This window comes from Salvia splendens, chromosome 7, assembly GCF_004379255.2.
Source record: "Salvia splendens isolate huo1 chromosome 7, SspV2, whole genome shotgun sequence".
In the NCBI taxonomy this organism is placed as follows: Eukaryota; Viridiplantae; Streptophyta; class Magnoliopsida; order Lamiales; family Lamiaceae; genus Salvia; species Salvia splendens.
Window position 1 is genome coordinate 24002361 of NC_056038.1, and position 12416 is coordinate 24014776.

The 12416-nt window shown below is 39.0% G+C and overlaps 1 pseudogene; it reads right to left on the reverse strand.

Moving 5' to 3' along the window:
* Nucleotides 1-5736: 5736 nt before the first annotated feature.
* Nucleotides 5737-12416, reverse strand: part of LOC121810592 — a 73925-nt pseudogene continuing 67245 nt past the window's right edge.

Consider the following 12416-nt stretch of genomic DNA (forward strand, 5'->3'; position numbering starts at 1 on the left):
GGTCTCCCTAATTCTTTCGCTGAAATGGTATCGCCTCCTATCTTCGTTCCATTGGATCCTCCACTAGGTCGTTTCGGTTGAGGCGCGTCATAAGTAGTTCCTGACCTCAACGTAACCTTACTCACATTTGCCTTTTCGGGCACTTGGACTGTAGATGGGAGCTTCCCCGCATTTCCCTTCAAATCACCCACCGAACTAGCCAGTTGAGCTAACTGCCTATTCATCATATCCATGTTCGCCTTATGTTCCTTCTAGGCATTTTGCATCCCCTGCACGACCTCATTATGGGATTGCAATTCTCCTTTGATGCTCTGTTGTGACGCTAGCATTTCACCCATCATGTCCTCAACGGATCTCCTTGGCCTGTTCGAATTTTGGAAATGACTCGGCCCTTGGTGTTGATAGTTCTGGGAGTTTTGCTGGCCTTGATTAGGCGGGTATTGGTTATACTGGGCAGGAGGGGTGTACTGATCTTGAGGATATTGATTCTCGTGCTGGCCTTGGAATTGATTTTGGTTCTGATGGTGTTGGGGTCCTGGGTTCGGCTGATTTTGGAAATTTTGGAAGTTTCTCTGGTGGGGCGGCACATAGACAGGGTTCGGGTTCTGGTTTTGTGGGTTTTGGTTTTGGGATTGTTGGTTTCTTCCTGACCAGTTGGGCTGGTAGTCTGGGTTTGCTGTTCCACGGTTAGGGTTTTGGTTCGGATGGGGGTTGTACTGGTTCTGACCTTGGTTCTGATTTTGTCTTCCGTCACCCCATCGGAAGTTTGGATGATCCCTCCATGGTGCATCCCGTTGTCTACCTTGAATCCAATGCCCACTAGAATTGAAGTACCCCGCAACATTAACTTGCTCCATATTCCCGAAGTCATTAGGCTGATCGTAGCTCGGTCCTTGATTTCCCTGCTCTGCACCCTTGTAACTCCCAGCTGGGGGAGGTGATGGAGTGCTCTTCTCGATCGCACTTAGAAGTGACTTCTTCAGCTCCTCCATTTTCAAATCCATTTTCTGCTCCAGCTTATTTTCCTGATCAGTAGACGAGGCAACAGCTGCCCGCTATCGGTTGTATCCTTCCCTTGAATGGTCATATTCTTTCTTTGCATTCAGTAGCTTCCTTAGGACTCTCTTCGCTTCGCTGACCCGTAGCTGCGTGAAGCTTCCTCCTGACGATGAATTTGCCAGGTCCTTGGTTACCGCGTTCATACCTTCGTAGAAAGTATGATGTACTTCAATGTCCGCCATGCGATGGTTGGGACATGATTCCAAAAGACCCATGTATCTTGCCCAATAATCACTCAAAGGTTCATCATACCCTTGCTTCACATTAGTTATTTCTCTCTTCAGTGCACTTGTCTTGGATGACGGAAAAAACTCACCCAGGAATGCTGACTTGAAATCGGCCCAAGTTTCAATAGAGTTGGGGGGCAGGCGCATGAACCAGGTGTTAGCTTCTCCCTTGAGCACAAATGGCAAAGCCTTCAGCCTATAATCATCCTCAGTCGCTCCTGCTGGTCTCCTCTGCGCCCTACAAATTTTACAAAACTCATGAAGAAACTCATACGACCCTTCATAGCTCTTCCCACAGTATGTAGGTAGGATTGCGATCACATGAGGTTTCACATCGCAGGCGGTTTGCCCTGGAGTAACGACTATGGCTTGCGGGGGCTCTCCTTCAGTATGTGCATTCAGCGTCCCGATCTCCGGGTCTTCATCTCCCTGGTTGGCCATTTCCCTTGGGATGCCTTCCAACAGTGGTTTCTCTTCTGGTATTGGTCCCTCTATGGTGCCCTTCTCTTCGTCACTACTCGTGCCTAGGTCAGACAAGGTGGTCGACAGGCCAGAACGAGTGGTTACGAGTATAGTTCCTCGCTTGAGTATTTTCGGCCTCCACTGATCAGGAGGCGAGCTACTGCTCATAAACTGAAATGAAAAGAAAAAAAGAAAATTATACACAATATATACACCAAAGTATCACACACAATAGCAACTAAAAAACGCCATCCATTCCCCGGCAACGGTGCCATTTGAAAGGTCTTCAGGGTGCGTAGGTGTCGTTCAAGCAAGGATATATCCTAATGGTCAGGATAGAGATCCTAACTAAGCCTAGACCCTGGTTTCAAAGATTCCTCAACCCACTCCTACTGATCAGTATAGTGGTGATAAGGGTAGAATCCCACAGAGATGGTGCGTTTAAACTACCGCGGTGATATTTTGGAAGGGTTGGTTAGCTACCACGCTTGGGTTGAGTCTCTACCTAGACTGGAAATTAAGATGGTGTCCTACTGACTAGGAAGGGTGAATGGTGTTCGACATGTAGTAGTGTACGTGGAATTATGGTGGATACGGTGTAACAGAAAATATGCGGAAAGTACTAGGTTACTATAAAAGGCTAAACAGAAAAACAGAGAATAAGTGGTAGTTGTGGTGACTAGGCTGACAGATCTGCAGGGTGTACTAAAGGTGAAGGACAAAAGAAAAAAGCTTCTAAAAAAGCAAAAGTGGTCCCAAACTTGGATATGGACATCATCTTCTTCAACAACCACAAACTAAAATCAGAAAACAAATCCAGATTCAACACGGAAAACACAGATTATCAACTCGCGAACACAGATCTAAAACAACGAAATCAGATCTGAAATCAAACACTGGAGCTGGACTTCTGCATACTGGTTAACATGGACAAACGATTCGGAAATTAAAACTAAGCTTTGTATGCGACGATTCACAATCAAACAGTGCCAGATTATACTATCCTAGAGAAACTTGCTACGTAAAACAGAAATTATAAATTCAACACTTAAAACACCAAGAAACTTTAGATCTAAGCTAACTAGGCAAGGAAGGAAAAGAAAACAACACCATAAACGAAACGGAAATTAACTTCATAGCATAAACACGTTCGGATCTTCATCAAGCACTTCAAAAGCAGAAAATATCCCAAAAGCAACAAAGATCCAACGTAAGGAAAATGCAAGTAAATTAAACTACGAAAGCGAAATAAAAGTGTTTTGCCACTCCGGGCGATGGAATCTCTAAACTATGATCTTGCTGGCTGGAACAAGGATGACTGGTACTCCGGGAACATCTGGACGTCAGGTGATCATGGCTGCGGCGAGGCAAGAAGTGGGACACGGCTGAAAGACTGGTATTACCGAGAGAACTCTCTACCTAAAGATGGTGGTGAATGAGTGAATGTGTCTCCCTCTCTCTCCTTCTTGGCTTCCTTTTATAGGGAGGCTTTCCCTTGATTTTTAGGGTAAATCCTCATTGCAAGTTGACTTCTTTGCCCTTAACTGTGGTAATCCGTCCCAGCTATCCGCCTTCTCCATCTCAAGCCGTTTCAGCACGAATACTGATCAGTATGAGATCATGCTGGCGCCCTTTTTCACCTAAACATTCCGAAACTTCCCTACTGGCTAGAACACTTAACCTGCACACTTTGAGCAACTGTTTTGCAGATATAATCAATTTTGCACATCATACTGACCCGTAACCAAGGCCTAGAATACGACTTATCAATGATCTACTAGGAAGTGGTATAAGCCTCTCTCAAGTGTTCCTCTGAGCACAATTTCCTTGGTGCTCAAATCCTTAACAAAACAAAAGTTCGGGTGAAATTCAAAAAAGACAGAATTATCTTGAGAAAAATTTAGAGACACTCATAAGATTTTTGGTTATGTTAGGGACATGCAATAGATTCTTGAGGTGAAGTGTTCTAGAAAGGTTAGTTGAGTGAGATTTAAATGCACTTTCACCAATATTTTGAATATTAACCGCAACACCATTTCCAAGCAATAAACTCTTACCTCCAACATACTCAGTGCTTATGTTGAGGTTGCTTAGATCATTGGACACATGATGTGTTGCTCCTGAGTCTGGATACCAGCTTGAGGAGGCATTGGAAGTGTAACTGAATTCTAATTGAGTTCCAGTTGAGAAGGCTGAAGGAGATCTGAGAACTGACTGCACTAGATGAACTGAAGGATTAAAAAATCCTTGACTTTGTTGTTGAGGAGCACTTCCTCTAGGCTGAAACTGAGGTGGTGTGAAGTTTTGCTCAAATCTATGCCAGCACTTTGCTGCTGAATGCCCTGGCTTTTCACACAATTGACAAATGATTTTGTTGTTGCTTCTTCTGTCGTAGCTTCTTCCACCTCTTCCTCCTCTATTAGATCTACCTCCAAAGCCTCTTCCACTGCCTGACTCAAATATGTTGTTGTTGAAGCCTTGTTGCTCCCTCTTTTGCCCAGGTTGCTGCTGAACCATGTTGAGTGATGGCTGAGATCCATATGAGCTAATGGAGTGTGATCTTGTTGACTCCATTCTTGACTCAAAGCTGAGCAACAAGGCACTAACATCTCCAATGCTCCATGGATTAGATCTAAAGGTCACTGCACAAACTGCAGGATCATAGTCCTGCCCAAGTCCTCCAAGTATGTGAAGGACTTGCTCTACTTCTAAGATTCTACAGCCAACAGACCCAAGCAAATCAAAATAGGTTCTCATTTTACCTAAGTAGTCATTCATAGACATTGATTCTTTCTTCAAATTCTGCATCTGCTGGCGATATTTCATCACTTTAGTTGTGGAGCGGCTTGCAAAGTTGGTCTCCAATGCACTCCAAATGTCTGTGGCAGATCTGAGCCCTACCACCAAGGTTAGAGCATTATCTGATAATGAGGAGAGGAGCCATCCAGTCACCCTTCTATCTTGTCTCTGCCAGGTTATGAAGGCTGGATTTGACACTATGGACTCTCCATCTCGATCAAGAATCATCTGTGGAGGAGGTTCTGATTCTCATGTGACAAATCCTTCAAGGCCATAGCCATACACAGCAACATCAACTTGATGCTGCCACATGAGGAAATTTCATTCAGTGAGCTTCACTGAGATTGGATGCAATTGTGAGAACATGGGTGGTAGTGTTGCCACGGGGATTGCTTCATTAGCTTCTGCCATTTTCTTAAAGAGAAAAACAAGAAACTAAACTATGGATGGGAGAGACAGGATCACAATGAACCTGCTCTGATACCACGAAAACATGTGACCAAACACATGAAGAAGAAGAATGAAGCAGACATTGTATCTAATATTCCATTTGAACTCAAAATGTATTTTTCATTGTGATCAATACAACAAGATTCAACTACATATACTTCTCATTGGAACAATCTAGAATCTTGCTCTAATCTAATTAGCACGATGTTAATCATGCTTTACATTCTTAATCAAACTAACTCTGCAAAACATGTTTCCTCTTTAAACCACGCAACACCACGTCGCGCCAAGTATAGCGGTGGTCCTCCACCTTAGCTGGCATACTTGACTCAATCACAGCTGTAGCTTGTGTGAGCTCTCTGATTGGTTCTTTTGGTGTACCAGCCTTTGTCCTTTCTTTTGGCTTATCTATCACCTTGACTCATATGGAGTTGATGACTTGTTTATCACGTGCATCTTGCTTTATTGCCATACACTGATCACCACAGTTAGCAATCTCAGCATTGCATGCAGCAGCTTGATCAACTTGGCATGCAGCGGCAGCTTGATTAACCCGGCATGCAGCGGCTTGACCATCAACTTTGCATGCAGCGGCAGCTTGATCAACTCGGCATGCAGCGGCTTGACCAACAGCTTGATCAACTTAGCATGCAATGGCTTGACCAACTTTGTTATCACTTCCAACAATCAAACCTCAGTTACTTATGCCAGAGATAATAGAGTCAGAATCACTCGAATATCATGTGTCTAGGTCGGTGTCTGCGTCTGCGTCTACCCCTTGTGGTTGCTCAAGGATTATATTACAAATGTTCATTGTACGAGCATCCAGAAGACCATGATTCCAGAGTTTGATCATAAATAATATCCAGCACCTGAAAACGGTCAAAGAAACAGACTTAAATACAACGACTCGCAAAGAAAGTGTACGAATGCTAAATAGCAGCCGAGATAAATAATTGTTGCTACAGATGACCAGGCGTCAGTCTTGTAGCAGATATAGAAGGAAAAAATAAGTTGGGGAATTCAACAAACAACTCTAAACAGTTTTCTCATGAAAACTCAGCACAGTAGAAGCTACCAAAGTAGTGCTGGTATCAGAACAAGGTCCTGTTTGTGCAATTCGGAGAAAGCCTCGCACGCCCAAGAAATATGACCATCCGCCAGTACCCTGCCATTATGACGGAAATTACAAATGAAGCAAGAACAAATATTATGCAAGCAACAAAATAATTGGACACAAACATTTTTCCGACACAAAAGATAAATCATGATGATCTACATGCTGTTGTACATGGGAAGTTTAATACTCCCTCCGTCCCACTCTAAGTTGAACATTTCTATTTCGGCACAAGATTTTAATTTTTATGTAATGTTGTTTTGTAAGTTAAGTGGAGTGGAGAGAATAAAGTAAGAGAGATGGAAAAAGTAGAGAGTGACGTTTCTATTTTAAAAAATGTGTCATTTAGAATGGGACATCCCAAAAAGGAAAATGGTTCACTTAGAGTGAGACGGAGTATAATGCAGCTAAAAAAGTTCTTTGAAAACCGAATGCTTGGGTCACCCTATTGAGAATAAAACTAACTAAAAGCGAACTGAATTGAGCAGTCGACAGCCCATCTTCATGACCAAGAAATGGTTATACTACTACTACTTAAGAGCTATTTGGAGTTTGATTCTCTAAAAGCTCACTCAACCTTACTCAGTGAGGCTCATTATCATAAACAACTCAAGCTTTAGTTTGACAATACTTGGCTCATTATGCCGTGAGCAAGTTTGTCAATATATCAACAAGCTAGGTTGAATTTGTAAAACTATTAGTTTACTACTCCATCAGTCCACGAAGAAAACATAACAATTGCCTTATTTGGAGTCCACAAAGAGTATATCACTTTTCTTTTTTAGGACATGACCCCACACTCAACATTATATTTCAACATTACAGACACCTCTTATTTATCAAACCCACACTTCCCTACATAGTGGAATCTCAGTAATACCTTTTAGCCACTACAAACATCCAACAACTATTTTTTAAAACCCGTGCCAGCCAAATGTTATATACTCTCCGTAGATGGAGAGAGTATAACTTATATTATCATACTTATAGTAGTGACAAGTATGCAATGATCTAATCATCCTGTTCCATTATAGAAAAACTATGAATTTTAGTAGTACATACTCTCTCCGTCCCACCCTAAGTGAACCATTTTCCTTTTTGGGATGTCCACTCTAAATGACACATTTCTAAAAATAGAAATATCACACTCTCTACTTTTTCCTCTCTTATTTTATTTTCTCCACTGAATCACAAAACAACACTACATAAAATCTCGTGCCGGAGTAGAAATGCTCCACTTAGAATGGGACGGAGGGAGTAATATTTTTGTTGGAGAAAAAATAATTATCCTAAAAATGATAAAAAAAAATTGAATTGCAATATATACATTTACAAGGCTTGTTGAGCCTCAATTAAGCTCAAATGAACTGATGCCCCTTTAACACGTTCGATAAATTAAGCTTGAGCTTTGCTAAATAATAAACGAGCCACACTAAAATTTTTTAATACTATGTACTCACTTGTAAGCACTCCACATTACTATTCCTCATACAAATTTGTAAGCTAGCAGAAGGGTGGATTACCAATGTTTGTACACACGTTCTACACTCCACGGGTAGCAGCTAATAAAAGAACTTGAATATCCATTTCTAAACCTATAAAATAATGGTAAGCAGAAAAGGTGAAGATTTTCAGTTATTTCTAACCAAGTTGATTAATGCAACAGAACAATAGAAATGCTCTTTCTATGAAAGATAATTTATCATTACTACATGGCAGTACATTAGTATGCATCATGGTATATGAGCAGATTCTATCGGGATGGTAAAAATGGAAGAGGTTTAAAAAGATGCTGACCTTTGCTTCCTAACAAAAGAGTTCCAAAGATGCATCAACCACTTCTCATCTTTTGTGACATCCACAAAGTCATCCAGCATCTGCTCCACATGTGTAAATCATATGCAAACTCAATGTAATGAATCTCCAAAAGTATAAACAAGGTACTCTCTCCGTCCCACTCAAGATGTCACATTCTTGAGTGGCTCGAGATTGTAGGAGAAGTTGTTAGGTGGAGTAAGTAGAGGGAAAAAAGTAGTTCAATATTTTAATGAGGAGAGAGGAGAGAGTGATTTATTTCCAAATATAGAAAGTGGACATCTTGAGTGAGACGAACTAAAAAGGAAAGATTGGACATCTTGAGTGGGACGAATATAGTATTACTTATGAAATTGGTATTTGACCCATCTGGTTCCTAGAATATTTTGCAGCATTATCTTAGCAGAAAGAGTTAAACAGATGAAATACTTTGTCTAGGTTATAGGTATTCAAAGCCGCAAAGGAAAAAGTGAGGGACTTAAATACTAAAATCAAATAAGGAATACAATTCCTGAGAACAAAATTTATTATGGATTAAAGAACCACGAGGCTGTTTTTTTTTATATCTTATTTCACGTAGAACAGTAGATGTTTAAACCCCAAAAAAATTCTGACTCTTCAGATGAGATTTTTTTCATTAATTCAACCAAGTTTTATTTATCAAGAATATATTTTATAGGTAGTTTCTCCGCAGAAAAAGATTCCTTACTCTATCTGAGGGTATATGTTATTACAAATACATGTACCCATGGGCAATAGTATCATGTTGACAGTCAATTTCACTAAAATAAGCTGGCCATATTATAAAGTAGTTCAGATCAATTATATGTATCATGTCATCCTGCTGAAAGGTGTTGCAACGTTCACACAGACCAGATTGTTATAGTATGGCAAGAGATCTTATACTTCTAACGTGAAAAGAACATTGAATTACATCAATTGCAATTAGCTACACAGTGAGGCCCATAAACACAATTAAATTGTACTCCCTCCGTTCTATAGTAGTGGAGACGTTTCTTTTTGGCACGCAATTTAAGAAAAATTGTGTTAAATGAGTTAAGTAAAGAAAGAATAAAGTAGGAAATGAAAAATGTAGAGAGATGAAAAGAGAGTAAGTAAATGAGAAGAAATGTGTTGACTTTTTACTAAAAAGGGAAATGACTCCCCTCCTATGGAACGTACCAAAAGGACAAAATGACTCCACTAATATGGAACGGAGGGGGTATATAATATTAATATCAAATGTACATGGGACAGTTTATTTAGCTACAGTTAAAGTGTTCATTGCATATTTGCATGTTTGATATCTCTCCGCACAAGTTTGTACTCCCTCCGTCTCTCTCTGCAGATGAGGCGTTTAATTTTCAGCACTCATTTTGAAAACATGATAATAAATAATTAAAGTAGAGAAAAAGTAAATTAAGAGAGAGAATGATATAAATAAGACTTTTCATTATATTATCTCTTTCTTACTTTACTCTCTCTGCACTTTAACTATTTATTATCATTTTTCCAAAACAATCTCAAAATGAAATGCTTCTACTACTTCTTTATATGATTATAGTTATATTTTACAATATATACAGGAAAAACGTTTGTTCCTTAGGATCAACACCAGCCAGCTGCAACAGTCTGCACAAAACAAAGTACAGGTGTTAGTTGAATTCATTAATGCAATTAAGAGACATCAATTATACATTAATATTTCTCAGACTTGGGAGCGTCAATGCCCAAGGCAGATCCATGCGTTTTATTACCCCTTTACTGCACAGAACTATGTAAGCATAAAAGTTACTAACAAACATGTGAAGTCAAAGCCAGAGAAAAAAATAAACATACTGACCTCAGATCTCCATGTAGGGATGTCAATCGGACTGGCCCATCGGGTTTCAGACCAGCCCTACTCGGGTTGCGGGTTAATCAGATGCGGGCTAATCGGGTTGTGAATTCTTTTGGGTTGTAAAAGTTCAACCCCTAACCCTAAAAGCTTGGGTTTCGGGCTAGCCCAGCGGGTTAATCAGGTTGCTACCGATAAGATTAACATGCGATCAATCCAATAAATAATGATGAAAATTAGTTATATTCATAAAATGTAAAATATTTAATTATGATAAATTTGAGATATATGGTCAAACTCAATCATAAACATGATCAAATACTAATATTTGAGATATTTCGTGAAATTATAATCCATGTTTTAGAAATTTAAATATTTTTTTAAGTGAATTTGAAAATTTTAATTTATTTATCAATTATTATATTAATAAAAATTCAATATAAAATTTGTATATTTAATATAAAATTGAAAGTTATTTTTTTAGTTATCTATATTATAAAAGTAATCAATGAAGTGTCGAATTAGGAGTAAAAAATAGAATAACAGAAATTTTATCGGGTTTTCGGGCCAGCCCATCGGGTTTTCGGGTCCAGCCCTAACTGGTTTTCGGGTTAATCAGGTGCGGGCTAATCGGGTTTAATTTTTATTGGGCTAGAAATTTCCAGCCCTAAAGTCCATGTATCAGTCCTTACAGATATATTGACAGCTTGAAATTCCTCTGTTACCTACACATTTTCTTCATATGAATCAGTGCAGTTATTTACTTATATTGTAAAATTAATGACATCGATTAAGTTTACCAACCCAAAATTCAAAGTTGAAAAGGTCATGGCAGGCAGGCAGATGATACTTGAGACCCTATTAAATAAACTTCAGGAATCAATACATGGTCCGGAGAGCAATTTTCATTAGAAAAAATATGGACGATCATATTTTACAGTACCTTAAAGCTTGCACATATGACCAAACATAAAGGGCATGCAAAGTCCTCTGTTACTGTATATATACATTATAGAGTCAGCCTTTTCACATGCAAATGCTCAGACAAAGGTACAAGTCAAATACTCCGAAGAATAATACTCCTTCCGTTCCAGTTCCATAGTAGTGGATGCATTTCTTCCCAGCGCGGAGATTAAGAAAAAAGTGTGTAATGTATGTGGATGCATTTCTTTCCAGCACGGAGATTAAGAAAAAAGTGTGTAATGTATTAAATAAAAAGATAATAAAGTAGGAGAGAGGAAAAAGTAGAGATAGTAAAACAAGAGTGGGAAGATGTGTTACTTTTTACTAAAGAAGGAAATGACTACTACTATAGAACATCTAAAATGGAAAAATGACTCTACTACTATGGAACGGAGGGAGTATACAAGTTAGAATAGTCATTGAAACCAAACATGAGTTATGCTTGGATATGGATCTTATGAACAAACAAATGTTTCCTTGAAACAAAGGCAAATCATGCAGGTAGAGAATCCAGAGGCACTTTTACACGTATGGGGAACAATAGGAAGCTAATACCTTCAGTCCTCTGCAACTTGTTATTATAGTATCGGTAGTTGAAAACAACATTTCCAGTCCTCAACCTGGATGGCAACAACCAATAGGATAGGTGAACCACCCAATTACCAAAAAGTAAAAAACATCTTGACCAAATTTGTGAGGCAATGAGATAAGGATATGGAATGATGAATTTTCTTCAGGAAGGAGAAAGTAATTCAAATGAACATTTTATTTGTATTGTTTTAAGTCATGTTCCTCATTAACTTGCTCAATTTTATAATTGCAAATATGTAGTTCTCAATCCCTGATATTAGGAGATATAACCAAAGTTCACATACCACAAAGTAAAGAGAATATGCAATCACATTCTTATCAATAATTACATTAAGCATTAACTTTGGCAATAATACATTTTCAGGATGCAGAATATTATCAGAAACAAGAATTCATGATATTAATCATCAATTCTCTTCCATGACGAAAGAGGTTGCCTCCGTCATACTAGCATGTAAAATACCAATGGCTCAGTATAGCAGTAGAGCAATATCCAGAACTTAATAAGATAAGGAGAGTCCATAGTTATTGGTTATTGCAAGATTTTATAGTGAGATATCGTTTGCAGGTGGTAATATGAATCACAAGAAAGCAAGCTGCATTTTATAGTGTGGATGCTTAGGTTTTGGTTAGCTCAATATGTCTAAACAGTCTTCAAGCATTTGCTAGTACAACCCAGCTAAATTTGCAACCCTGGGATTAGGACCCAGGCCCTTAAACAACCCATCTGTCCACCACCCCTTAGGCTGACATTTTAATTCATTTTTAGGTAGTCCATGTGATGAATTGAAGTCAGAAAAAGAAACACCACGAGATGTTCGCCATGGTATATGGTAACAATGAGGTAAATTACTAATTGCTTTTATACTGAGATGAGTGATGCCCAGTGGCTATTTTAGTCAGACAATGTGGATGGTGAGCTTATGTATTTACATTGTGGTAATGCAAAGAATCTACCTGATAATCTGAGGTAAAGTAGAGGAAGGAACATCATTGTATGAGAATGAATCATAAGGAGATCTCTCTTTAAGCCCAACTTTTTCTGCTGCAACACGGACTTGCAGTTGTTGAGACAAAGCATTTGGAAAAGCAGATA